Consider the following 13,039-nt stretch of genomic DNA (forward strand, 5'->3'; position numbering starts at 1 on the left):
GTCTAGAGCCTTTGTATTTAGGGCTAGCTGAAAACGGCTTTGGCGCTGAAGTGGTTTCTGAATGTGGAGTTGGTGGCATGTGAAACCCGCCTGTGGAGCCTTCGTTTGTGTGGGATGCTCACCAAGCTGCCCTTCAGGACAATGCACTCAAACGGCATTCAGCATAGTGTGTGAACACGTAGTTTGCTTGAGAGCTGCCTGTCAGCCTGATGGTGTGTGAAGTCAGTGAGCCAAATGGAGTTGTTCTCCCACAAGAATCACTCGGCTGATTCTTTTTCAGAATCTGTTCAGCAACATGCAGTGTTGCTGGATGGAATTAGCTCTTACAACAACATCTGCGTCTAGAGCCTTTGTATTTAGGGCTAGCTGAAAACGGCTTTGGCGCTGAAGTGGTTTCTGAATGTGGAGTGGGTGGCATGTGAAACCCGCCTGTGGAGCCTTCGTTTGTGTGGGATGCTCACCAAGCTGCCCTTCAGGACAATGCACTCAAACGGAATTAGGCATAGTGTGTGAACACGTAGTTTGCTTGAGAGCTGCCTGTCAGCCTGATGGTGTGTGAAGTCAGTGAGCCAAATGGAGTTGTTCTCCCACAAGAACCACTCGGCTGATTCTTCTTCAATATGCAATTCAGCAACATGCAGTGTTGCTTGATGGAATTAGCTCTTACAGCAACATCTGCGTCTAGAGCCTTTGTATTTAGGGCTAGCTGAAAAGGGCTTTGGCGCTGAAGTTGTTTCTGAATGTGGAGTTGGTGGCATGTGAAACCCGCCTGTGGAGCCTTCGTTTGTGTCGGATGCTCACCAAGCTGCCCTTCAGGACAATGCACTCAAACGGCATTAAGCATAGTGTGTGAACACGTAGTTTGCTTGAGAGCTGCCTGTTAGCCTGATGGTGTGTGAAGTCAGTGAGCCAAATGGAGTTGTTCTCCTACAAGAACCACTCGGCTGATTCAGCAACATGCAGTGTTGCTTGATGGAATTAGCCCTTACAGCAACATCTGCGTCTAGAGCCTTTGTATTTAGGGCTAGCTGAAAACGGCTTTGGCGCTGAAGTGGTTTCTGAATGTGGAGTTGGTGGCATGAGAAACCCGCCTGTGGAGCCTTCGTTTGTGTGGGATGCTCACCAACCTGCCCTTCAGGACAATGCACTCAGATGGCATTAAGCTTAGTGTGTGAACACGTAGTTTGCTTGAGAGCTGCCTGTCAGCCTGATGGTGTGTGAAGTCAGTGAGCCAAATGGAGTTGTTCTCCCACAAGAACCACTCGGCTGATTCTTCTTCAATATGCAATTCAGCAACATGCAGTGTTGCTTGATGGAATTAGCCCTTACAGCAACATCTGCGTCTAGTGGCTTTGTATTTAGAGCTAGCTGAAAATGTCTTTGGCGCTGAAGTGGTTTCTGAATGTGGAGTTGGTGGCATGTGAAACCTGCCTGTGGAGCCTTCGTTTGTGTGGGATGCTCACCAACCTACCCTTCAGGACAATGCACTCAATCGGCATTAAGCATAGTGTGTGAACACGTAGTTTGCTTGAGAGCTGCGTGTCAGCCTGATGGTGTGTGAAGTCAGTGAGCCAAATGGAGTTGTTCTCCCACAAGAACCACTCGGCTGATTCTTCTTCAATATGCAATTCAGCAACATGCAGTGTTGCTTGATGGAATTAGCTCTTACAGCAACATCTGCGTCTAGAGCCTTTGTATTTAGGGCTAGCTGAAAAAGGCTTTGGCGCTCAGGTGGTTTCTGAATGTGGAGTTGGTGGTATGTGAAACCCGCCTCTGGAGCCTTCGTTTGTGTGCGATGCTCACCAAGCTGCCCTTCAGGACAATGCACTCAAACGGCATTAAGCATAGTGTGTGAACACGTAGTTTGCTTGAGAGCTGCCTGTCAGCCTGATGGTGTGTGAAGTCAGTGAGCCAAATGGAGTTGTTCTCCCACAAGAACCACTCGGCTGATTCTTCTTCAATATGCAATTCAGCAACATGCAGTGTTGCTTGATGGAATTAGCTCTTACAGCAACATCTGCGTCTAGAGCCTTTGTATTTAGGGTTAGCTGAAAACGGCTTTGGCGCTGAAGTGGTTTCTGAATGTGGAGTTGGTGGCATGTGAAACCCGCCTGTGGAGCCTTCGTTTGTGTGGGATGCTCACCAAGCTGCCCTTCAGGACAATGCACTCAAACGGCATTAAGCATAGTGTGTGAACACGTAGTTTGCTTGAGAGCTGCCTGTCAGCCTGATGGTGTGTGAAGTCAGTGAGCCAAATGGAGTTGTTCTCCCACAAGAACCACTCGGCTGATTCTTCTTCAATATGCAATTCAGCAACATGCAGTGTTGCTGGATGGAATTAGCCCTTACAGCAACATCTGCGTCTAGTGGCTTTGTATTTAGAGCTAGCTGAAAATGTCTTTGGCGCTGAAGTGGTTTCTGAATGTGGAGTTGGTGGCATGTGAAACCCGCCTGTGGAGCCTTCGTTTGTGTGGGATGCTCACCAAGCTGCCCTTCAGGACAATGCACTCAATCGGCATTAAGCATAGTGTGTGAACACGTAGTTTGCTTGAGAGCTGCCTGTCAGCCTGATGGTGTGTGAAGTCAGTGAGCCAAATGGAATTGTTCTCAAACAAGAACCACTCGGCTGATTCTTCTTCAATATGCAATGCAGCAACATGCATTGTTGCTTGATGGAATTAGCTCTTACAGCAACATCTGCGTCTAGAGCCTTTGTATTTAGGGCTAGCTGAAAAGGGCTTTGGCGCTGAAGTGGTTTCTGAATGTGGAGTTGGTGGCATGTGAAACCCGCCTGTGGAGCCTTCGTTTGTGTGGGATGCTCACCAACCTGCCCTTTTGGACAATGCACTCAATCGGCATTAAGCATAGTGTGTGAACACGTAGATTGCTTGAGAGCTGCCTGTCAGCCTGATGGTGTGTGAAGTCAGTGAGCCAAATGGAGTTTTTCTCCCACAAGAACCACTCGGCTGATTCTTCTTCAATATGCAATTCAGCAACATGCAGTGTTGCTTGATGGAATTAGCTCTTACAGCAACATCTGCATCTAGAGCCTTTGTATTTAGGGTTAGCTGAAAACGGCTTTGGCGCTGAAGTGGTTTCTGAATGTGGAGTTGGTGGCATGTGAAACCCGCGTGTGGAGCCTTCGTTTGTGTGGGATGCTCACCAAGCTGCCCTTCAGGACAATGCACTCAAACGGCATTTAGCATAGTGTGTGAACACGTAGTTTGCTTGAGAGCTGCCTGTCAGCCTGATGGTGTGTGAAGTCAGTGAGCCAAATAGAGTTGTTCTCCCACAAGAACCACTCGGCTGATTCTTCTTCAATATGCAATTCAGCAACATGCAGTGTTGCTTGATGGAATTAGCCCTTACAGCAACATCTGCGTCTAGAGCCTTTGTATTTAGTGCTAGCTGAAAAGGGCTTGGGTGCTGAAGTGGTTTCTGAATGTGGAGTTGGTGGCATGTGAAACCCGCCTGTGGAGCCTTCGTTTGTGTGGGATGCTCAACAAGTTGCCCTTCAGGACAATGCACTCAAACGGCATTTAGCATAGTGTGTGAACACGTAGTTTGCTTGAGAGCTGCCTGTCAGCCTGATGGTGTGTGAAGTCAGTGAGCCAAATGGAGTTGTTCTCCCACAAGAACCACTCGGCTGGTTCTTCTTCAATATGCAATTCAGCAACATGCAGTGTTGCTTGATGGAATTAGCTCTTACAGCAACATCTGCGTCTAGAGCCTTTGTATTTAGGGCTAGCTGAAAGCGGCTTTGGCGCTGAAGTGGTTTCTGAATGTGGAGTTGGTGGCATGTGAAACCCGCCTGTGGAGCCTTCGTTTGTGTGGTATGCTCACCAACCTGCCCTTCAGGACAATGCACTCAAACGGCATTAAGCATAGTGTGTGAACACGCAGTTTGCTTGAGAGCTGCCTGTCAGCCTGATGGTGTGTGAAGTCAGTGAGCCAAATGGAGTTGTTCTCCCACAAGAACCACTCGGCTGATTCTTCTTCAATATGCAATTCAGCAACATGCAGTGTTGCTTGATGGAATTAGCTCTTACAGCAACATCTGCGTCTAGAGCCTTTGTATTTAGGGCTAGCTGAAAAGGGCTTTGGCGCTGAAGTGGTTTCTGAATGTGGAGTTGGTGGCATGTGAAACCCGCCTGTGGAGCCTTCGTTTGTGTGGGATGCTCACCAACCTGCCCTTCAGGACAATGCACTCAATCGGCATTAAGCATAGTGTGTGAACACGTAGTTTGCTTGAGAGCTGCCTGTCAGCCTGATGGTGTGTGAAGTCAGTGAGCCAAATGGAGTTGTTCTCCCACAAGAACCACTCGGCTGATTCAGCAACATGCAGTGTTGCTTGATGGAATTAGCCCTTACAGCAACATCTGCGTCTAGAGCCTTTGTATTTAGGGCTAGCTGAAAACGGCTTTGGCGCTGAAGTGGTTTCTGAATGTGGAGTTGGTGGCATGAGAAACCCGCCTGTGGAGCCTTCGTTTGTGTGGGATGCTCACCAACCTGCCCTTCAGGACAATGCACTCAAACGGCATTAAGCATAGTGTGTGAACACGTAGTTTGCTTGAGAGCTGCCTGTCAGCCTGATGGTGAGTGAAGTCAGTGAGCCAAATGGAGTTGTTCTCCCACAAGAACCACTCGGCTGATTCTTCTTCAATATGCAATTCAGCAACATGCAGTGTTGCTTGATGGAATTAGCTCTTACAGCCACATCTGCGTCTAGAGCCTTTGTATTTAGGGCTAGCTGAAAACGGCTTTGGCGCTGAAGTGGTTTCTGAATGTGGAGTTGGTGGCATGTGAAACCCGCCTTTGGAGCCTTCGTTTGTGTGGGATCTCAACAACCTGCCCTTCAGGACAATGCACTCAAACGGCATTAAGCATAGTGTGTGAACACGTAGTTTGCTTGAGAGCTGCCTGTCAGCCTGATGGTGTGTGAAGTCAGTGAGCCAAATGGAGTTGTTCTCCCACAAGAATCACTCAGCTGATTCTTTTTCAATATTCTGTTCAGCAACATGCAGTGTTGCTGGATGGAATTAGCTCTTACAGCAACATCTGCGTCTAGAGCCTTTGTATTTAGGGCTAGCTGAAAGCGGCTTTGGCGCTGAAGTGGTTTCTGAATGTGGAGTTGGTGGCATGTGAAACCCGCCTGTGGAGCCTTCGTTTGTGTGGGATGCTCACCAAGCTGCCCTTCAGGACAATGCACTCAAACGGCATTAGGCATAGTGTGTAAACACGTAGTTTGCTTGAGAGCTGCCTGTCAGCCTGATGGTGTGTGAAGTCAGTGAGCCAAATGGAGTTGTTCTCCCACAAGAACCACTCGGCTGATTCAGCAACATGCAGTGTTGCTTGATGGAATTAACCCTTACAGCAACATCTGCGTCTAGAGCCTTTGTATTTAGGGCTAGCTGAAAACGGCTTTGGCGCTGAAGTGGTTTCTGAATGTGGAGTTGGTGGCATGAGAAACCCGCCTGTGGAGCCTTCGTTTGTGTGGGATGCTCACCAACCTGCCCTTCAGGACAATGCACTCAAACGGCATTAAGCATAGTGTGTGAACACGTAGTTTGCTTGAGAGCTGCCTGTCAGCCTGATGGTGTGTGAAGTCAGTGAGCCAAATGGAGTTGTTCTCCCACAAGAACCACTCGGCTGATTCTTCTTCAATATGCAATTCAGCAACATGCAGTGTTGCTTGATGGAATTAGCTCTTACAGCCACATCTGCGTCTAGAGCCTTTGTATTTAGGGCTAGCTGAAAACGGCTTTGGCGCTGAAGTGGTTTCTGAATGTGGAGTTGGTGGCATGTGAAACCCGCCTGTGGAGCCTTCGTTTGTGTGGGATCTCACCAACCTGCCCTTCAGGACAATGCACTCAAACGGCATTAAGCATAGTGTGTGAACACGTAGTTTCCTTGAGAGCTGCCTGTCAGCCAGATGGTGTGTGAAGTCAGTGAGCCAAATGGAGTTGTTCTCCCACAAGAATCACTCGGCTGATTCTTTTTCAATATTCTGTTCAGCAACATGCAGTGTTGCTGGATGGAATTAGCTCTTACAGCAACATCTGCGTCTAGAGCCTTTGTATTTAGGGCTAGCTGAAAGCGGCTTTGGCGCTGAAGTGGTTTCTGAATGTGGAGTTGGTGGCATGTGAAACCCGCCTGTGGAGCCTTCGTTTGTGTGGGATGCTCACCAAGCTGCCCTTCAGGACAATGCACTCAAACGGCATTAGGCATAGTGTGTAAACACGTAGTTTGCTTGAGAGCTGCCTGTCAGCCTGATGGTGTGTGAAGTCAGTGAGCCAAATGGAGTTGTTCTCCCACAAGAACCACTCGGCTGATTCTTCTTCAATATGCAATTCAGCAACATGCAGTGTTGCTGGATGGAATTAGCTCTTACTAAAATATCTGCGTCTAGAGCCTTTGTATTTAGGGCTAGCTGAAAACGGCTTTGGCGCTGAAGTGGTTTCTGAATGTGGAGTGGGTGGCATGTGAAACCCGCCTGTGGAGCCTTCGTTTGTGTGGGATGCTCACCAACCTGCCCTTCAGGACAATGCACTCAAACGGCATTAAGCATAGTGTGTGAACACGTAGTTTGCTTGAGAGCTGCCTGTCAGCCTGATGGTGTGTGAAGTCAGTGAGCCAAATGGAGTTGTTCTCCCACAAGAACCACTCGGCTGATTCTTCTTCAATATGCAATTCAGCAACATGCAGTGTTGCTATATGGAATTAGCTCTTCCTGCAACATCTGCGTCTAGAGCCTTTGTATTTAGGGCTAGCTGAAAACGGCTTTGGCGCTGAAGTGGTTTCTGAATGTGGAGTTGGTGGCATGTGAAACCCGCCTGTGGAGCCTTCGTTTGTGTGGGATGCTCACCAAGCTGCCCTTCAGGACAATGCACTCAAACGGCATTAAGCATAGTGTGTGAACACGTAGTTTGCTTGAGAGCTGCCTGTCAGCCTGATGGTGTGTGAAGTCAGTGAGCCAAATGGAGTTGTTCTCCCACAAGAATCACTCGGCTGATTCTTTTTCAGAATCTGTTCAGCAACATGCAGTGTTGCTGGATGGAATTAGCTCTTACAGCAACATCTGCGTCTAGAGCCTTTGTATTTAGGGCTAGCTGAAAAGGGCTTTGGCGCTGAAGTTGTTTCTGAATGTGGAGTTGGTGGCATGTGAAACCCGCCTGTGGAGCCTTCGTTTGTGTGAGATGCTCACCAACCTGCCCTTCAGGACAATGCACTCAAACGGCATTAGCATAGTGTGTGAACACGTAGTTTGCTTGAGAGCTGCCTGTCAGCCTGATGGTGTGTGAAGTCAGTGAGCCAAATGGAGTTGTTCTCCCACAAGAACCACTCGGCTGATTCTTCTTCAATATGCAATTCAGCAACATGCAGTGTTGCTGGATGGAATTAGCTCTTACAACAACATCTGCGTCTAGAGCCTTTGTATTTAGGGCTAGCTGAAAACGGCTTTGGCGCTGAAGTGGTTTCTGAATGTGGAGTGGGTGGCATGTGAAACCCGCCTGTGGAGCCTTCGTTTGTGTGGGATGCTCACCAAGCTGCCCTTCAGGACAATGCACTCAAATGGAATTAGGCATAGTGTGTGAACACGTAGTTTGCTTGAGAGCTGCCTGTCAGCCTGATGGTGTGTGAAGTCAGTGAGCCAAATGGAGTTGTTCTCCCACAAGAACCACTCGGCTGATTCTTCTTCAATATGCAATTCAGCAACATGCAGTGTTGCTTGATGGAATTAGCTCTTACAGCAACATCTGCGTCTAGAGCCTTTGTATTTAGGGCTAGCTGAAAAGGGCTTTGGCGCTGAAGTTGTTTCTGAATGTGGAGTTGGTGGCATGTGAAACCCGCCTGTGGAGCCTTCGTTTGTGTCGGATGCTCACCAAGCTGCCCTTCAGGACAATGCACTCAAACGGCATTAAGCATAGTGTGTGAACACGTAGTTTGCTTGAGAGCTGCCTGTTAGCCTGATGGTGTGTGAAGTCAGTGAGCCAAATGGAGTTGTTCTCCCACAAGAACCACTCGGCTGATTCTTCTTCAATATGCAATTCAGCAACATGCAGTGTTGCTTGATGGAATTAGCTCTTACAGCCACATCTGCGTCTAGAGCCTTTTTATTTAGGGCTAGCTGAAAAGGGCTTTGGCGCTGAAGTGGATTCTGAATGTGGAGTTGGTGGCACGTGAAACCCGCCTGTGGAGCCTTCGTTTGTGTGGGATGCTCACCAAGCTGACCTTTAGGACAATGCACTCAAACGGCATTTAGCATAGTGTGTGAACACTTAGTTTGCTTGAGAGCTGCCTGTCAGCCTGATGGTGTGTGAAGTCAGTGAGCCAAATGGAGTTGTTCTCCCACAAGAAGCACTCGGCTCTTTCTTATTCAATATGCAATTCAGCAACATGCAGTGTTGCTGGATGGAATTAGCTCTTACAGCATCATCTGCGTCTAGAGCCTTTGTATTTAGGGCTAGCTGAAAAGGGCTTTGGCGCTGAAGTGGTTTCTGAATGTGGAGTTGGTGGCATGTGAAACCCGCCTGTGGAGCCTTCGTTTGTGTGGGATGCTCACCAAGCTGCCCTTCAGGACAATGCACTCAAACGGCATTAAGCATAGTGTGTGAACACGTAGTTTGCTTGAGAGCTGCCTGTCAGCCTGATGGTGTGTGAAGTCAGTGAGCCAAATGGAGTTGTTCTCCCACAAGAACCACTCGGCTGATTCTTCTTCAATATGCAATTCAGCAACATGCAGTGTTGCTGGATGGAATTAGCTCTTACAGCAACATCTGCGTCTAGAGCCTTTGTATTTAGGGCTAGCTGAAAAGGGCTTTGGCGCTGAAGTGGTTTCTGAATGTGGAGTTGGTGGCATGTGAAACCCGCCTGTGGAGCCTTCGTTTCTCTCGGATGCTCACCAAGCTGCCCTTCAGGACAATGCACTCAAACGGCATTAAGCATAGTGTGTGAACACGTAGTTTGCTTGAGAGCTGCCTGTCAGCCTGATGGTGTGTGAAGTCAGTGAGCCAAATGGAGTTGTTCTCCCACAAGAACCACTCGGCTGATTCTTCTTCAATATGCAATTCAGCAACATGCAGTGTTGCTTGATGGAATTAGCTCTTACAGCAACATCTGCGTCTGGAGCCTTTGTATTTAGGGCTAGCTGAAAACGGCTTTGGCGCTGACTTGGTTTCTGAATGTGGAGTTGGTGGCATGTGAAACCCGCCTGTGGAGCCTTCGTTTGTGTGGGATGCTCAGCAAGATGCCTTTCAGGACAATGCACTCAAACGACATTAGGCATAGTGTGTGAACACGTAGTTTGCTTCAGAGCTGCCTGTCAGCCTGATGGTGTGTGAAGTCAGTGAGCCAAATAGAGTTGTTCTCCCACAAGAACCACTCGGCTGATTCTTCTTCAATATGCAATTCAGCAACATGCAGTGTTGATGGAATTAGCTCTTACAGCAACATCTGCGTCTAGAGCCTTTGTATTTAGGGCTAGCTGAAAACGGCTTTGGCGCTGAAGTGGATTCTGAATGTGGAGTTGGTGGCACGTGAAACCCGCCTGTGGAGCCTTCGTTTGTGTGAGATGCTCACCAAGCTGACCTTTAGGACAATGCACTCAAACGGCATTTAGCATAGTGTGTGAACACTTAGTTTGCTTGAGAGCTGCCTGTCAGCCTGATGGTGTGTGAAGTCAGTGAGCCAAATGGAGTTGTTCTCCCACAAGAACCACTCGGCTGATTCTTCTTCAATATGCAATTCAGCAACATGCAGTGTTGCTTGATGGAATTAGCTCTTACAGCCACATCTGGGTCTAGAGCCTTTGTATTTAGGGCTAGCTGAAAATGGCTTTTTCGCTGAAGTGGTTTCTGAATGTGGAGTTGGTGGCATGTGAAACCCGCGTGTGGAGCCTTCGTTTGTGTGGGATGCTCACCAACCTGCCCTTCAGGACAATGCTCTCAAACGGCATTAAGCATAGTGTGTGAACACGTAGTTTGCTTGAGAGCTGCCTGTCAGCGTGATGGTGTGTGAAGTCAGTGAGCCAAATGGAGTTGTTCTCCCACAAGAACCATTCGGCTGATTCTTCTTCAATATGCAATTCAGCAACATGCAGTGTTGCTTGATGGAATTAGCTTTTACAGCAACATCTGCGTCTAGAGCCTTTGTATTTAGGGCTAGCTGAAAACGGCTTTGGCGCTGAAGTGGTTTCTGAATGTGGAGTTGGTGGCATGTGAAACCCGCCTGTGGAGCCTTCGTTTGTGTGGGATGCTCACCAAGCTGCCCTTCAGGACAATGCACTCAAACGGCATTAAGCATAGTGTGTGAACACTTAGTTTGCTTGAGAGCTGCCTGTCAGCCTGATGGTGTGTGAAGTCAGTGAGCCAAATGGAGTTGTTCTCCCACAAGAAGCACTCGGCTCTTTCTTATTCAATATGCAATGCAGCAACATGCAGTGTTTCTTGATGGAATTAGCTCTTACAGCCACATCTGCGTCTAGAGCCTTTGTATTTAGGGCTAGCTGAAAACGTCTTTGGCGCTGAAGTGGTTTCTGAATGTGGAGTTGGTGGCATGTGAAACCCGCCTGTGGAGCCTTCGTTTGTGTGGGATGCTCACCAACCTGCCCTTCAGGACAATGCTCTCAAACAGCATTAAGCATAGTGTGTGAACACGTAGTTTGCTTGAGAGCTGCCTGTCAGCCTGATGGTGTGTGAAGTCAGTGAGCCAAATGGAGTTGATCTCCCACAAGAACCACTCGGCTGATTCTTCTTCAATATGCAATTCAGCAACATGCAGTGTTGCTGGATGGAATTAGCTCTTACAGCAACATCTGCGTCTGGAGCCTTTGTATTTAGGGCTAGCTGAAAATGGCTTTGGCGCTGAAGTGGTTTCTGAATGTGGAGTTGGTGGCATGTGAAACCCGCCTGTGGAGCCTTCGTTTGTGTGGGATGCTCACCAAGCTGCCCTTCAGGACAATGCACTCAAACGGCATTAGGCATAGTGTGTGAACACGTAGTTTGCTTGAGAGCTGCCTGTCAGCCTGATGGTGTGTGAAGTCAGTGAGCCAAATGAACTTGTTCTCCCACAAGAACCACTCGGCTGATTCTTCTTCAATATGCAATTCAGCAACATGCAGTGTTGCTTGATGGAATTAGCTCTTACACCACATCTGCGTCTAGAGCCTTTGTATTTAGTGCTAGCTGAATGTGGCTTTGGCGCTGAAGTGGTTTCTGAATGTGGAGTTGGTGGCATGTGAAACCCGCCTGTGGAGCCTTCGTTTGTGTGGGATGCTCACCAAGCTGCCCTTCAGGACAATGCACTCAAATGGCATTAAGCGTAGTGTGTGAACACGTAGTTTGCTTGAGAGCTGCCTGTCAGACTGATGGTGTGTGAAGTCAGTGAGCCAAATGGAGTTGTTCTCCCACAAGAACCACTCGGCTGATTCTTCTTCAATATGCAATTCAGCAACATGCAGTGTTGCTTGATGGAATTAGCTCTTACAGCAACATCTGCGTCTAGAGCCTTTGTATTTAGGGCTAGCTGAAAAGGGCTTTGGCGCTGAAGTGGTTTCTGAATGTGGAGTTGGTGGCATGTGAAACCCGCCTGTGGAGCCTTCGTTTGTGTGGGATGCTCACCAAGCTGCCCTTCAGGACAACGCACTAAAACGGCATTAGGCATAGTGTGTGAACACGTAGTTTGCTTGAGAGCTGCCTGTCAGCCTGATGGTGTGTGAAGTCAGTGAGCCAAATGGAGTTGTTCTCCCACAAGAACCACTCGGCTGATTCTTCTTCAATATGCAATTCAGCAACATGCAGTGTTGCTGGATGGAATTAGCTCTTACAGCAACATCTGCGTCTAGAGCCTTTGTATTTAGGGCTAGCTGAAAAGGGCTTTGGCGCTGAAGTGGTTTCTGAATGTGGAGTTGGTGGCATGTGAAACCCGCCTGTGGAGCCTTCGTTTGTGTGGGATGCTCACCAAGCTGCCCTTCAGGACAATGCACTCAAACGGCATTAAGCATAGTGTGTGAACACGTAGTTTGCTTGAGAGCTGCCTGTCAGCCTGATGGTGTGTGAAGTCAGTGAGCCAAATGGACTTGTTCTCCCACAAGAACCACTCGGCTGATTCTTCTTCAATATGCAATTCAGCAACATGCAGTGTTGCTTGGAATTAGCTCTTACAGCCACATCTGCGTCTAGAGGCTTTGTATTTAGGGCTAGCTGAAAACGGCTTTGGCGCTGAAGTGGTTTCTGAATGTGGAGTTGGTGGCATGTGAAACCCGCCTGTGGAGCCTTCGTTTGTGTGGGATGCTCACCAACCTGCCCTTCAGGACAATGCACTCAAACGGCATTTAGCATAGTGTGTGAACACGTAGTTTGCTTGAGAGCTGCCTGTCAGCCTGATGGTGTGTGAAGTCAGTGAGCCAAATGGAGTTGTTCTCCCACAAGAACCACTCGGCTGATTCTTCTTCAATATGCAATTCAGCAATATGCACTGTTGCTGGATGGAATTAGCTCTTACAGCAACATCTGCGTCTAGAGTCTTTGTATTTAGGGATAGCTGAAAACGGCTTTGGCGCTGAAGTGGTTTCTGAATGTGGAGTTGGTGGCATGTGAAACCCGCCTGGGGAGCCTTCGTTTGTGTGGGATGCTCACCAAGCTGCCCTTCAGGACAATGCACTCAAACGGCATTAAGCATAGTGTGTGAACACGTAGTTTGCTTGAGAGCTGCCTGTCAGCCTGAGGGTATTTGAAGTCAGTGAGCCAAATGGAGTTGTTCTCCCACAAGAACCACTCGGCTGATTCTTCTTCAATATGCAATTCAGCAATATGCACTGTTGCTGGATGGAATTAGCTCTTACAGCCACATCTGCGTCTAGAGTCTTTGTATTTAGGGATAGCTGAAAACGGCTTTGGCGCTGAAGTGGTTTCTAAATGTGGAGTTGGTGGCATGTGAAACCCGCCTGGGGAGCCTTCGTTTGTGTGGGATGCTCACCAAGCTGCCCTTCAGGACAATGCACTCAAACGGCATTCAGCATAGTGTGTGAACACGTAGTTTG

Source organism: Ochotona princeps, chromosome 16 (genome assembly GCF_030435755.1).
Source record: "Ochotona princeps isolate mOchPri1 chromosome 16, mOchPri1.hap1, whole genome shotgun sequence".
Lineage (NCBI taxonomy): Eukaryota > Metazoa > Chordata > Mammalia > Lagomorpha > Ochotonidae > Ochotona > Ochotona princeps.